The sequence below is a fragment of the Lynx rufus genome, unplaced genomic scaffold (genome assembly GCF_022079265.1).
Source record: "Lynx rufus isolate CCGP_SWC_20201006 ecotype Redwood Valley unplaced genomic scaffold, mLynRuf1.p SCAF_9, whole genome shotgun sequence".
Classification (NCBI taxonomy): Eukaryota; Metazoa; Chordata; class Mammalia; order Carnivora; family Felidae; genus Lynx; species Lynx rufus.
Window position 1 is genome coordinate 107,319,784 of NW_025814897.1, and position 16,132 is coordinate 107,335,915.

Below are 16,132 nucleotides of genomic sequence, written 5' to 3' on the forward strand. Positions count from 1 at the left end.
CTCTTTCCTCCGTGTTTTAACTGAGTCGTTGGCCTTTTTACCCTTGACTTTGAAGGGTTCTTTATACAACCTGGACAGAAGTCCTTTGTCAAATATGCTATTTGTAAAGAATTTCTCCCCATCTTAGCTTGTCTTTTCATTTGGTTTCTTCCACCGAGTATCAGTTGGGTTTTGGTGAAGTCCAGTTCAACAATTTTCTCTTTCACGGATTATCCTTTTGGTATCATAAGCTACAAACTCTTCGCCTAGTGAGAATTTCTCCTTTGTTTCCCTCTGAAAGCTGTATACTTTTGTTAAGTAATGAAATTGAACCAACTAAATCCAGAGATCTAACAGGCTTTGTTAAACCATTCATGTCGGGCGAGCTCCCCATGTGGCAAGCAGAGAGGTGCTCCAAGGAGTTAAACAAAATGGAAGGTTCTTATTAGCAAGAAAAGATTGGTCCAGGCAGGCCTGCTTTCTAGGGGAAAAGGCAAGGGGTCTTATCATGCAGATGACCTCATCTTTCTTTGGGGGGGGGGAGGGGACCCAGGTGCTCACTGATGCTGATGGAAAGAAAAATTTCCTGACTGGTTGAGGCCACATTTCTGGGGGAGCTTGAAACTCCAATCAGATCGGGGATTGAGCCCCAGTTTGGGAACGTAATCTAAGCGCCGCCATTTGGGGCCTGCCGTCTTCTTTTTGAGCAACCTCAATAAACCCAACTTAAATAAAAAGACTAGTCTGGAGGGGCGCCCGGCTGGCTCAGTTGGAAGAGCATGCGACTCTTGATCTTGGGGTCGTGAGTTTGAGCCCCACGTTGGGCGTAGAGATAACTTAAATAAATAAATAAATACTTAAAAAAAAAAAAAAGACTAGTTCGTGGAAAGTAAGAACGTGACAATCAGGGCTCGTTCAATTATTTTATGAAATGATTAGAGAGAGCACCTTGTTTTCATTACTTACATATTAACAACCCCTCTGTTACAAGGGAAGTTTACGCTGAACTACATTCCGAAGCCACCTCCCGGACCAAGGCACGGATATTTTCCGAGGCAGATCGGCGACTCCCTCCCACAGCCGCTCTCTGACTGCACATTCCAGACACCCTGGGAGTCCTTAAAACATGCCAGTTCCTGGTGCCCACCCCAGAGGGACGAAATCAGAATGTCTGGGTGTGGGGCCTGTGCCGCAGAATATTTTAGGAGCTCCCAGGAGATTCTGACATGCAGCTAGGATCGGAAATGACTGTTTCAGGCCCCGAAGACTCTGGACATTTCTGTACCTTTACATATGAAATTGCTCCAGGAAAGAAAAAGGCCTAGTGACCAGCCCGCTGAGAGCAGGGCTTGAGAGATGGGACCCCAGCAGGGCGGGGATCGAGGGTAAGATGAAGTAGCAATGCCAGAGAAGAGGGGGACAGCCCAAATTAGGGAGCCAAGCCCCTCAGGCATACCAAGAGCGGGAGGGAGAGTGGAGAATGTGCCAGACTCAAAGGGACAAGATCTATGCTGATGAGCCTCAGGTAGACCCCGTGACCTCTCTGGTCTTCAGTTCCTTCACTGTAGAATGAGGATAAGTCATTGCTCTGATCGCCCCACAGGACTGTGGGGCTCACGTGGGAGCAGCCCTCTCAGCTTTCCAGCACTTTCCGACACATCTCATCCCTGTAAAAACCCTGTGATGTAACAGGATAAGGATGACGCAGGGCCGACCGGCCGAGTAATTTGTCAGAAGGTCACAGAGCGGGTCTCGGGGTCCTCGATTCAGGAACCAGCTCTTCCTGTCTCCTGGTCAGGAGCTCTCCACTGATTATCCTCTTGAACGTGGTTCCCAAGACATAGAGCCCGAGTTCAAATCCTGCTGTCTCTACGAGCTTAGAGGTCATGGCTTTGGGCAAATTCAGCGCATCCGCGTGGCAAGGTATGAACAGTTACATCAACCCAGCGGGATGGTTGTGAATTGAGGAGTCAAAATTGCTTAAAATGCTGCGTACTGAGTTGGAACTCAATAAACGGTGGCTCTTGCCAGACATGTGAGCAATCAAATGTCGCCCCCTCCCCCCCAACCCCCTCCCCCGGCATGAGCAGAACCAGGCGGATGGCCCCGTGCTCCCGGCCACTCAAGGACATTCTCAACCAGGTCTCCAGGCATGGCGCTTGGCGCACCTCCTGGGAAGCCAGGGAGGTGAGGACGCGGGCCGCGTAAGGGATGTCCGACCCTGCTGCGCCTCTCACGGGGTCCCCTCGGCGCGGGGCCCAGATGCTAGAGTCTGGGAAAAATGACCCGCGCTCCCACCCCCCAAGTCGTGGAGAAGGAGGGAGGGTCCCAGGACTACACGTGTGTCTGCTGAGCGCACGTTCATTGGGTGTGTGTTCACGTGCCTGTGTGGTTGCGTTTCCGCACCCGTGTCGTCGTGACGCCATATGTCCCAGCATCTTTCCCACGTGTCCAAGCACCACTCCCAGAAGTCCCCGTGGAGTCCCTTCCCTCCTCGGAGGCTGACCCTCGAGCCCAGCACCCTCCCCCCCCCCGCTCGTGGTGTCCATGGCCACGGTGAGGCTCCTCCTTGGATTCCCCTCCTGGCCTCGGGATGCCATTCTCTCTTGGCTGGTGTCCTGACCGGCAGCTCGGGCAGGGATCAGGATCTCGGGGCGGGGTGGGGGGGGGTGGCCACACAGCTGGAGGCAGTGGGGCGGACGTCTGCCAGCCCGCCCTCCCATCCACACAACCTGAGGAGGAAGCATTATCGCCCCTTGTTCAGGTGCGGGAACCGGGGCTCCCGGCCGGTGATGACTGGCTCGAGGTCACTTGTGTGAAAAGGCTGAGCTGCGTCTCTCCTCTGCCCACGTCTCCCACCGGCTGCCCCCCGTGGCCCTGCCTTCCACACCCCAGTCCCTGCCGTCAGTGTTCTACCCAGGACACCCCAGCTGCAAGAATCGACACTTTCCCGCTTCCTCTTCCTTCTATGTTCCTGATCCCGGGAACGACATCGGCACTCTAACCCTTTATTGCAGGCTTTCCGGTCCCCAAAGAGGGCCATCCTAAGTCTTCCATTCCCCTCACACACCCCTTCCCTCCACGTCCACCCCCACCACCTGTGTCCAGTCCCAAAGTCCAGTCAATGCTAACTCTAGAAGCTTCTCCTGAATTCACCTCCTCGTCCATCTCCCACCCCCTGAATTGGCTCGGGGCAGCGCTGGCCCGGCCTCTGTGACCCCCACAGACTCCTGACCGCCCCCTGCTACCCCACATCCCGTCTCCCCAAGACCCACTGTGGCCTTCCCAAAGGGTACATGTGGCCTCAGGGCACAGGCCTCAGGCCTTTGGGCAGCGGCTCCCAGGCCCTCCTGAGCGGCCCTTCCTCAGCCCCCCTCGCCCTCTGCCCCACCCGGGATGACTGAATGGCGTGCCCTCCTCCTCACCACGGAGCTGGTTCCTGCCTCCGCTCCCCTGCACATCTGGCTGTCTCCTCCTCCCATCACCTCCCCTCCTCCCCTTTGCCCCCCACACCAGACACCCCTCTCCGAGAAGCTGCTCCCCAGGGCCCCAGCCTGGCTCGGCTGCCACTCCCTGGGGTCCCCAGGCCCCTAGGACGTCCCCCTCCCTCTGCATGGATCACGTCTCGCTGGCATTCCCTGTGCCTGTCTGCACCTCCCCCGGGGCGGGATCCTGTATGCTGCCCCTCCCCCCTTCACCTCCAGGATCCGGTGAAGGGCCTGGCTTGGCATGGGGGCCCAGGGATGGTGAACACGAAGGGGCTACTCACCTCATCCCTAAATGCCTAAGCCCTCAGCTGGGGCGCTGTCAACAGGATCCCAAATCTGAGCTTGTTCCCTCCCTGGATGAGGAAACAGAGGGACACTGGGGACAGGACAGCTCCCTTCCAGAGCGAGGCCAGACAGCCTTCGCTTTTCCAGCTGATAAGGAAGACATGCTTTTCAGGAATGTTCCATTCCCGGGAATCAATGCACGAACCCCCGGCTTGTTCCTTTTCAGCTGCACGCCACTGAGCCCAAAAACCCACCCCGCCTGCAACTTCAAAGACACAGAAAGGCGGGGCTACTGGAACCTGACAGTTCACGGCCTAGGCAAGAACGGTCTGGAACGGAGAGGAAAAGACTGCAGAAGGAAGGAGAGGGACAGAGGTGCCGTGGGGAGGTAAGAACCTTTGGCCGGAGCAGAGGCCACACGATGGGGATCAGTTCACCTCCCAGAGACTGAAGGTGTCCCCCCGCCAACAGACACAGCATCAAGGCTCCTCTGTGGGCTGCGTGGGGGCAAGCGGGGCCCCTAAGGCCCAGACAGACACAGCTTCTAGAACAAGAATCCGGCTCCCTTCGTGTTTCACTCGCTGTGCCTTCCCCTCCCTACAGGCCGGGCATGCAGTCAAGCCCTGGGGACACAGACAGGAGCTATCCACTCGGAAAAGACCTCATAGTCCGTCCCCCCGCCACCGCCTCCAGGGAAAAAATAGGCTTTTATATAATAACGGCATGTTTCCACAAGTTTTCAAACTAGCAGCTGGTGCCCACTCTTCCCAAGCCCCGCAAAGCAGACCGAGGGAGCCAACCCCCAGCAGAAGTGCCCTTCTACATCAAGAGGACCTCGGCGCAGACATCACCAAGCGGAGGCTGAGTAAGCCTGGCACCTGCTGATCGCCCGCCCCGCCTTCCATACGAACTCCGAGAATCCCACTCTTGGTTCCATTCTGCCCTGCTCAGAGCCCCTCGCTCACTCACCGGCCATTGAACCCAACTCGGAAGCCTGAGAGGTGACCGTGATGTACAGTCACACAGGGACCCCTCACACGCGGAAGCAGGAGAGAGATACTGCCCCTGGGAAGCATCCCTGACCCGAGGGAGGGCCACATCCCGACTCCCACCTGAATGTTTCATCAGCTTTGCTGGGGTAACAAACAAACCCCTCCCCATCCCCCGTATCAGCAAACGCTTAGCTCTTCTCCTTCATGTAACCTGAGGGCTGTGGATCAGTGACGATTCTTCTGGGCTTAGCTGAGTTTGGCTCCTCGAGTTCAGGCCTTCCACCACCAGGGGTTCATTCTGGTACCCCGGCTGAAGGGGCAGCCTCGAGCCGGGACGCGTCTTCCTTGGGACAAAGAGCACAGGAGCTAAAGAAGCTGAGCCTAACCGGGGCGCCTGGGTGGCTCTGTCGGCTGAGCGTCCGACTTCGGCTCAGGTCAGGATCTCGCCGTTCACGAGTTCGAGCCCCGCGTCGGGCTCTGTGCTGACAGCTCGGAGCCTGGAGCCTGCTTCGGATTCTGTGTCTCCCTCTAGCTCTCTGCCCCTCCCCTGCTCATGCTCTGTCTCTCTCTCTCTCTCTGTCTCAAAAATAAATAAAAACATTAAAAAAAAAATTTAAAAGAAGCTGAGCCTAACCATGCGCGTTCCTATAAAACTGCTCAGATGGGGAAACGTGTGCTCCTTTGCTCCCATTGGTCAAAGCAGACCACATGACCCAGCCCCCCAGCCCAAGGTCAATGAGGAACATGGTAATGCTCCAGTCACATGATAATGGCAAGGATGTGTAATCTATTACTGTGAGGGAGGGTAGTGGGGAGCGAAAGAATCCAATCCACAGCAGGGACACTCTTTCCACAACCGTTCAGGAACTGAGCTCTCAGGAAGTATTTGGTCAGAAGGGACTGGAGAGTGACAAGTGGGAGGCACTGCATCTACAGCAAAAGCACAGCAGATGGGATCTAGATTAGGTGCTTTCGGGCACAAAATGTGCACTATGTTCCCTGGAACATCTTTGGCAGAAAGTAACTAAACTACAGTGCATTAGACAGTGAGGATGTAATACTCAACTCCCAGTTGCTGTTCAAGAAGTCAAGAGATGGCAGTCCCAGGATTTGTCAGATGGTCTATGATGCCATCAAGCTCCCGGCTCCTGTCATCAGGTCCTTTTCAACAGCTACGGTATCAGCCCTCATGGAGGCAAAGCGGCTGCAGCAGCTCCGTATGTCACATTCTCACATGACAGCTTCCAAAGGCAGAACAGACTTGTTTATCATGAGTCTCTCTTTTTATCAGGGAGCAAAATCCTTCCCAGAAACCTTGCAGGCAGCCTGGTTATTCACAGAGATCATCACTGTTTGAGGGAGGGGCCCATGTTGGTTGTCTAGACAAATCAGGGATTCTAGTAGGAAGAAGACTGGGAAGTGTAAGTAGACGGCTATTTAAGAAAACAACAGTGTCTTCCATGGCTCTTGATTAAAAAAAAAAAAAAAAAAAGGATTCAAGAGTATCCACAGGCAAGAATGGCATTTAAATCCATCAGACTAACTCCTTCCAGAATTCAGGCCAAGCAAGTTTGAATATGGCCCAGCCCTTTGTGCTGGGAGAGCTGTTCACTGCCTGCTCCCAAAGGGCCGTTCTCTCCTTGGACTTGTTCTTTGCTGGTTCTTCTGAAGACTTGCTAGCAAGCAGAGTTTAGGGTTTTGTTATTCAAAGACCCCAGAGGACCCCAGTGCGGATTTTTCTAGCGCCTTCTCACAGCTTATTTTCTCCCTTGAAAATCCCAGTCACCCAGTCACCCCTATCCCACCACTATCCCCAGTCTCCAATCTCTGTCTTTTCAGCTTAACGGGATTGCCACACTGTTTTCTTCCCCCTGCCCCAAAGTGGGGTCTGGAAAGGGCCGGCGGGCAGAAAGCTGGGCTGCTTGAAGCGCTCATTTTACTCAGAGCTCTTTTCTCCGATTTCCAAAGTCCAGTGTCTGGAAACAGTCATTCCGGGCGTTTTGCCAAGTTGCATAGCTACTCGTAACAAAGAGCTACTCGAAGCAGGTACTCCCCGCAACCCTCTTGGGTGTACGTTTCACGTTTTGATAGTTCCAGCCTCGCGGATCCTGCTTTCCAACGTAGAGTCTAAAACACGACATTTTTCCCTGGGTGCAAACAGTGACCCGGGTTCTGTCGTCACACGCACCCACGTGGGTCTTGGTCTAGTCGTGAGTTATACCGAGGAAACACGAGAAGTGTGCAGAACTAGTTTTGCTGATGCAAGATTGTGTTTGGCTTCCATTTTTACTCAGGAAATTCAGGTTGCTTTCATCTGGATCTCTCTGTGTAAGAGCCCAAATTAGGATCAAAGGCAATACAGGGATTCCGCCAAGTGTTCGATACATCCGTCCCAACTATGCTTTGGGGAATAAGTGAAATAAACAAACATAGGACACATAGGATGGGTTTGCAGCCCCACCGAATGCATTGCAAGCTGGAAAATCCCATTCGTAAACGTGGTTGTCTGCTAGATCTGGTAATCCAGGCGTCTCATTAGCTTTAGGCCAATATTTTTTTACATCTCTGAAAATTCTAGACGTTGTCCTCTCGGGAATCGGTTTCCTGCTACCTGCCACAGATCCTCCAGGGGGAAATCGGGATGATAATCGACAGAACATACTTGTGATATTTTCATAGGGCTTTTCTTCAAAGTAGGTCTCCTTTACTCAAGGAGATCTGGGTCTGTGATCTGACTCAGGTCTGGATGTTGGGTAAAAAGCTGTTAAGCACTCATCAGGCCTCTGAACATCAGACCTAAGGTTTTCTCAGCTGTGCAACTCAAGTAAGAATGAGTTGGGTGTTGGGGCGCCTGGTGGCTCAGTCGGTTAAGCATCCAGCTCTTGGTTTTGGCTCAGATCGTGAGCTCACGGTATGTGGGTTCGAGCCCCGCGTTGGGCTCCACACTGAGGAGCCTGCTTGGAGTCCTCTCTTTCCCTCTCTGCCCCTCCTCCACTTGCTCTCTCTCTCTCTCTCTCTCAAAATAAATACATTTAAAAAGACAGAGGGAGAGAGAGAACCCCAAGCAGGCTCCATACTGTCAGCACAGAGCCTGATGCGGGGCTTGAACACCTCCATCTAGCTAGCTGTCCCAGTGTAGAGGCTTCCTGAATACCCACTCCTACTGCCCACCGTGCCGACTCACCCAGTGTTCTAACACCAAAGGTGCACGGCCAGAAGTTAAAATGAGATACAACGGTCTTATGGAAGCATCAGAATAGCAGAGAAAAAAATAAGGTGAGAGATGAGCAGAGTCGGAGGCTGGTCTACAGAAGATCCTTCCAAATCTTAGAGCTCATATACAAGGGGAGCTAGATACAGGTTTTCCCAGACTTGACCGTCAACCAAAAACGCATGTAATATTACCAATGGTGAACGGAGAAGGTGAAATGAACTGGATCCCAGAAAAGAATTGTATGCTTTCGCCAAATTCTTGCCAGCCAACCCGAGCTCACAAAATGGATCCTCCAACCCATGGGCTCCTTTGCCACCCAAGTTTGGGCAGTCAGCCTAGCCTTGAACGGAATCTTAATTGCAAGGGAGTCCAGGAAATGAAGGGTAGCGTAGCCTTGAATGGAATCTTAACCGCAAGGGAGTCCAGGAAATGAAGGGTAGCGTAGCCTTGAATGGAATCTTAACCGCAAGGGAGTCCAGGAAATGAAGGGTAACCATTCTTAGCCTTTATAATAACCCCTGATTGAAACAGGTACTAAGTTAATTCATAATATCTGTCCTTCAAGGTAAATGGACTGATTTGATGTCTCCCTGCCAGACACTGCGTGGGTTATATTACTTGTTAACTCAGCAGGAAATAAGCCATCAGTGGAACCAAATGCAGGGGGTGAGAAAGGTTGTTATTATTTGTTACAAATCCTCCCTCCTCTGTGATAATGAACATAGTGTCAGAGGTGTGTGTGTGTGTGTGTGTGTGTGTGTGTGTGTGTGTGTTTAGGGAGCACGCACATATATGAAGAGGTGTTGGGTAACTTGAAATATCTGTCATTGGGTTGTTTGTTCACAGTAAAAAACATACTCAATAGCCGAGATCATTCAAACTGAATTTTAATGATACTGAGTCTTCGTGGGGTAAAATGTCTATTTTTTGTGGTATACAAAACTGTGCCGCCATGGAAGGGAACGTGGTTGTTTTATGGACGGGGTTCCTCAGTTTTTTTTTTTTTTCCATTAACTTGCAAGTCTTATTTTTCAAATTTCCATCTTTTTAAAATCGACCTTTGTACGGAATGCTCCGACCCGTCCGCAGGTTTATCTCTGAACGCTCTATTTTGATTCATTCTAGCTTTGAGCCAACATCATCTCTAATATTTCGTGGTTTGGCTTGTGTATTTCCTCTTCCTAGCCATCATTTTTACCTTGACTTAGGTATTCATAAACCTCTATTTTTCCATATAAAATTTACAGCGACTTTGGTCTCTCAGAAAGAATCTAGCTTAGGTTTTGGTTGTTGGCTATCAGATAAATACTAATCAAGGCCAAAAGCATCAATAATAGCAATCCAGGATGTTTCACGATCACAAAAGTTTATTTCATCATCCCCCTCCCAGCTTCTAGAGCCTGCGTAACCCATCCATGTCGTCAATTCCACCGTCTCAAATACCAAAGGTTTTCGTGAGTGGGCAGCAAAAGCTGGAGCAGATTCTGGCTCATGATTAAGGAACAGAGGCCACATTTTCATTACCCACACGGATGGCCCAGTGCTCCTTGTCAGAATACAACATTTCAAGCAGATCTCTGGAACTTGGCTCTGTTAGGATGTCAGTTACTGGAGAAATGGAGAGAGGTCGATCTGAGCAGACAATCGATAGCCCAGTAGACAGGAAAGAGAAGCTCTCCTCACAGATGAGACCCCTTCCCCGCTGTCCCTGTCAGTGCAGGCCTTGATCCCTTGACCCTGGGATCATGACCTGAGCCCAAATCAAGAGTCGGATGCTCAACTGATTGAGCCACCCAGGCGCCCCTAGCATCTGACTCTTTTTGTTTTTAATGTTTATGTATTCCTTTTGAGAGAGAAAGAGCACAAGCAGGGAAGGGGCCGAGGGAGAGGGAGAGAGAATCCCAAGCAGGCCTGACACTTAACTGGCTGAGCCAGCCAGGCGCCCCAAGACTCTCGGTCTCAGCTCAGGTCTTGATCTCAGGTCATGAGTTAAGCCCCGCGTTGGACTCCATGCTGGGTGTAAAGCCTACTGAAAAAAATAAAAATAACATATTGAGCATTCAGGTTGTTTCCAAGTTTTGATTATTATTAAAATGATGTTATGAATAACCGTACCTTTGTCTGGTTAAGAAAGGCAACATCGGGGGCGCTGGGTGGCTCAGTCGGTTGAGCGTCCGACTTTGGCTCAGGTCATGATCTCGCAGTCCGTGAGTTCGAGCCCCGCATCAGGCTCTGTGCTGACAGCTCAGAGCCCGGAGCCTGCTTCGGATTCTGTGTCTCCTTCTCTCTCTGCCCCTCCCCCACTTGTGCTCTGTCTCCCTCTGTCTCTCAAAGATAAATAAATGTTAAAAAAAAATTTGTTTTTTCATAAGAGAAAGACAACATCACTTTCTGAGTGCTTCCTTTCTGCCAGGCACTTACGGGCTTACCTTTTTATATATAACCTCACTTACCCACCTCCATCACCTCAAAAGGTAAGTATTATCATCCTCGTTTTATCCGTTGAGCCTCCAAGAGATTAAGCAACTTAGCCAAGGTCTCTGCTGAGCTGTGGTGCAGCCAGGATTTGGAACCAGGCTCACAAGGTGCAAAGACCCAGCCTGTCTCTGTTGACAGGCTGAAAGGTGTGGATCCTTTACACGCAGGTTCTGTTCCTGACCTTTCTCTTACCTCCTGTCACCTGGCACATTTGAGACACAGGACAGGGTTTTACACACACAAGATGCAACTCAACTGATATAGAGTAAGTTCCATCTAGGAATAAATGTCCGTATATAATGTCTCATTTCCACAAGAACAAGCTAATTGGCTCATCAGAACATAGTACTGATGTTAATTTCCATTCGAAACTCAGGGCTGCTGTTCAAATAGAAAACCGTTTCCCTGCCTGGAGAGGCCACGTGGACCACCCGGCAATGATCTTAACCAGGGTAAAAATTGCAACCTAGCCTCCAGGCTTTGGGGCGGCCTCGGACAAACAAACCAGACGAGGAGGGAAGATGTGTAGACTGGGCGGTAACTTCCCCCACGAGGCTCTGATATTCCGGGGTGAATCCAGCCAGGGACAGCGGGGTAGAGTCAGGGGCTGGAGCCCGGGGAAACGCCCCCGGAGAGATGAGGAGGAGAAGCGTTTGTCCAGGGGTATGTGTGTGTTATCGTGTGCCTGCTGGTTGTCTATGTGTGTGCGGGTGTTATTTTTTGTGTCTGTGCATGTGAATACACGTGCCTCGCGGGCGAGCACATTCAGTAGGTCAGAGCAGCAGGTATAACCCAGGAGAAGTGGGAATTAGCTATTTTTCTCCCTCCCTCTTCTCAGGACCTAACATGGTCCTCCTGCCTACCGCGTCCATGGCCACATGACACGGGGATTCCCTTCCTCTGATTCCCTCTCCAGCCTCAGGACCCCCATCACTAAGAGCTGACTGTCTGGGAGACAAAAATTAATGGGACCTTAGTGCTGTGCTCCCACAGTCACCCCCAGAAGGAGCCGGTCTTCCTCATCCATTAGGTAACTGCAAATCCCAGCTTATATGTTGGCAGTAGGGAAAGGGATACAGACTGGAAGGCACCCTGATTCCCCGGAGGAATATCCTGACAGCGAAGCGCGTTACGCTGTTTCAGAGAGACGTGTTCTATGTCCCCATCAGGAGGTTTTTGGCCCCAAGATATAAGACCTGGGACACCTGGGTAGCTCAGTCGGTTAAGTGTCCAGCTTCGGCTCAGGTCATGATCTCGCGGTTTGTGGTTTCGAGCCCTGCATCGGGCTCTGTGCTGACAGCTCGGAGCCTGGAGCCTGCTTCAGATCTGTGTCTCCCTTGCTCTCTGACCCTCCCCCACTCACACTCTGTCTCTCTCTCAAAAAAAAAAAATGAAAACCAGGGGCCCTTGGGTGGCTCAGTCGGTTAAGCATCTGACTTCGGCTCAGGTTATAATCTTGCGGTTCGTGAGTTCGAGCCCCGTGCCGGGCTCTGTGCTGACAGCTCAGAGCCTGGAGCCCGCTTTGGATTCTGTGTCTTCCTCTCTCTCTGCCCCTCCCCTGCTCACACTCTGTCTCTGGCTCTCTCTCTCTCTCTCTCTCTTTCTCCCATTTCTTTCTCTCATTTAAAAAAATTTTTAATGAATAAACAGTAAAAATAATTTAAGAAAAAAGATACAGGAATTAAATTCAAACTACTTAAATGATCCAATTTTGCTTTCTACATACCATTATCCATTAAAAGGCACCAGGCTGCCTGGAAAAATGGCACATTCCAGGGGAGGGACAGGGAAAGTAGAAGCCAAACCTGGATTACATTGCTTTGCCAGAAGGTAAATGTCATAGGTTGAATATTCAGGTTCCCCCCCCCCCCAAATTCATGTGTTGAAATCCTAACCTTCAACACTTCACAATGTATTCGGAGATGGGGTATTTAAGGGGGTAATTAAGTTAAAATGAGGGCCTATGTGTGGGTCCTAACCCGACTGGTGTCCTTATGAGAAAAGAGATTAGGACATAAAAATGCACAGAAGGGAGACCGTGTGAAGATCTAGGTAGAAAGCATCCATCTTCAAGCCACGAGGCTTCAGAAGAAACCAACCCCGTGCACACCTTGATCTTGAACTTCCAGCCTCCGGAATCCTGAGAAGATAAAATTCTGTCATTGAAGCCACCTAGTCTGTGGTATTTGCTACGGCAGCCCTAGCAAACTGCACCTTCGACATACATGAAGAATCCAATCACTTCTCGCTGGTCTATTGCCCAGAATACTAAGGGCTGCTCTCGCTGCTTCTACCCGGGACCCCGCGGGCTATTCTCAACACAGGATTCAGAGGGAGTCTCTAAAAACTACCCGAATCAGGTCGCATCCCTGCCGTGCCGCAATCCTCCAGCTGATCCCATCTCATTCAGAGTAAGACTCAACGCCCTTAGGGAGGCAGCGCCGCCCCCATGTAAACAGGGCTCACCGTACCTCTTGGCTGTCCTCTCCTGTGACCCGCTCCCTGGCTCCGGACACCCTGGCAGACACGTGTGGCCACAGGGCCTTTGCAATAGCTGCTGCACTGCCCGGGACACTCTGCGTGAACATACACGCGAAGGGCTCGCTTCCTGCCTCCTTGAGTTCATGACTCAGGGAGGCTGTCCCCCCCACACTACCTAAGATTGCACCTCCCCCTCAGCCCCAGCCCCATCCTCTTCTTCATTTTGCTCAGCGTGTGGCCATCTAACGTAATACCTCCCTTACTACACTTTCGTCCAGTCTCTCCAATGAGAAAGTCAGAGCCACGGTGGCACATATTCGTTATCGCCTGATTTTGATCACTGGCGCGTGCCTACAGCGGTGCTTGGCACACAGGAGGAGCTCAGTGGGTCCCTGCTGAATAAAGGTGCAAGGCGAGGTTACACCGTGTGCCGGGCACCGCGCACTTTAGTCATCTCCGAGTTCGACGCTGAGATAATCCTTGGCCTTTGCTCCCCAACCTGGACAGCCAGCACGGCCTCCCTCTTGCCCCCGCTGCCTTGCCCTCCCTGCTCCGCGGGTTCTCGTGGGAGGTTCATGCTCTGATCTCTTACTGGCTAGAACGAGGAAAGACCCTAGAAATATCCGGGCTGGGCAGCAAACACGCGGAATACCTCCCAGGCCTCGCTGAACATTTGTCAGGCCACGTCAGTGCCAAGAATTGCTCGGGTCCTGATCAGACCTGATGGCAGAGCCCTTGAGGAAGAAAGGCAGGAGGGATGTGGCCGGCGGCAAGTCCCCCTGATGGGTAAGCATGGGAAGAGCCGCTGGGGGCAGAGGCACAGACCACCTAACAGACCACCTGCCGAAACCACCCACCAACTTTGAACCTGGAGACAGGCCTCAGCAACTGAAGTCCAGGGACAGAGGTGGCTCCAGCTGGGTCAGCAATGACCAGAGTCACCATCCCTCCAGAGGCTCCAGATCGGCAGACTCACAGCCTCTAGCGTGACCAAGACGAAGCCCTCCGTCTTAAAGAGGAGGTAACTGAGACCGGGAGAGAGAGGCGACTGCCCAAAGTGACACCGCTTGAAAGAGACAAGACCTTGCTTGCGACTCACTTTGGTTTTTGTGGGGGTTTTTTTCCTTCTTCTTTTTTCAGTTTGAACGTGACCTCAGTGCAGGGACGTGAATGGTCATGACTTATCAGGGGGGAAGGCTTCCCCCTGCCCTTTCAAGATCCTTTGAGCTGGACTGAAAATTAAATGGAGATGAGACCGATTAACAAGAGAAAATCAACTTTAGTTTCGTACCAAAGGGCATCCACAACTATTTGGTCAGCAAATAATTGCCAGGCCACCCAGAGACGGTGAGACACAGAGGACTTTAATCAAACAGCCCTTGCTGGTTCCTCCCTGTTTATTATACCCGGTTCATGGCATAATGTAGTTATCTGTGGTGACAGCTCTCTTCCCGGAGCAAGCCTCCCATCTAAATTCCTTTTGGCATTTGTGCGAGAGGACAAATGCTTTTCCTGAATCTGTTGCCAAATCTGATTGCCTTTAACTGAAAAATAACCTTCAAGCCAAGGTGGACCGTCGTGGGGCAGCCTGCCCTTGGCCCCTCCAGTCTCTAAGGCTCCTTTTACAAATGAAGTTCACTTGGAAGCAGAATGGGTGGTGCCGTTCTGGGGCCAAGGCCAAAGGAGCCAATAGACCTTGGACCGTCAGAAGGTCTAGTCGAGAGAACCAGGGGGCAGGGGGTCATGTTGACAGAGGCAGTGCCCTCCCTGAGCCCCTCAGGCATAAGCTCCTTCCGATGGGGGCTCTGTCCGCATCACGTCGGCAAGTCTGTTACGTTCTCTGCCGGTCACTGAGTCAACTGCCCCCACTTTTCCTGCCAGATCCTATAGGGAACCAGTCTGGTTGTTTGCAAACGGTCTGCAGCCTCTGTGTGGCCTTATAACAAAGCTGTTGTGACAGCGGATGGGAAGGAGGTGAGTGAGGGCTTCTTCTGTATCGGTGGCCTCGCCAGTGGCCATCTCCCCACCCGCCCACACATACACACACACCGCCCCTGGCCTTCCCCCAGGCTCACAGGGCCCTGCGGTTCACTGGGCAGCAAGAGCCCTGCCTCGGATCCAAGGAAGCCCACAACTGGTTTAGGACCCAGTGCTGGGGAGTGAAGGCGTGGGAGCGAGACAGGCAGGGGATCGTGGGAAAGCTTTGACTCCCAGGAGAAAAAAGAGACCAGTGATGAGAACCATCTTCCTTTGCCACTTTTGGACATTGCCAGGTGAAAATGCGCCCCTCAGGGCTGCTGGCAGCTGACCGATGGCCTCCAGGGGGCTTTGAAGCTACAGCAAGACTAACTCCATCTTGAATTCATTTTGCCTTGAACCCTTCTCCCTCCCTCGTTATGCCGCATTACACCTGCCTGCACACTGTACTGTAAGCCTGAAGGGAAACTAGCTGACCTTTGAGTTTTTGTTTTATTTAACAAAAAAAAATTTTCTAATGTTTATTTTTGAGAGAGAGAGAGAGAGACACAGAGTGTGAGTGGGGGAGGGGCAGAGAGAGAGGGAGACACAGATTCCAAGACAGGACCCAGGCTCTGAGCTGTCGGCACAGGGCCCGACGCGGGCCTCGAACTCACCCACGGGGAGATCGTGACCTGAGCGGAAGTCAGAAGTTTAACCGACTTGAGCCACCCAGGCGCCCCTGACCATCAGATTTTACTGGGATGACTGCATTAAGACAAAACACATTGCACAAAATAATCAGCACATTCTTGCCTGTCACTCCCGAAACCCATGAGAAGCTTTTAGTAATCAATTCTGTTTGAAGTTTCTTAGGGAACCTGAGCCTGGCCCCCATTAATTGAAGACATCTGACTGCTCAAGTGCTTGTATGAGCTGGTTTCTCTCTTCACGTCTCTCCTGTAAAACCCCTGCCTGCACCGACACGGGAGGGTGGTTTATTGGGACGTCAGAAGGCCATGTTCTGGGTTAGGTGACTCTCTCGAATAAAATCACTTTCCTTGTCCCAACACTCTTGTCTCTCTCGTGCAGCGAGCAGATCAGACCTGGGTTCAATAACCAGCCACAGTGATTCCATGGTTTGGGGGTGTTTCCCGGCTTTCCCTTTAGAGGAAATGTTTAGTCTCTCTTAAAAAAAAAAAAAAAAAAGGTTAGCATTGAGCAGTTTCTAAGTGATGTCAAAAGGAAAGCGAAAGCAA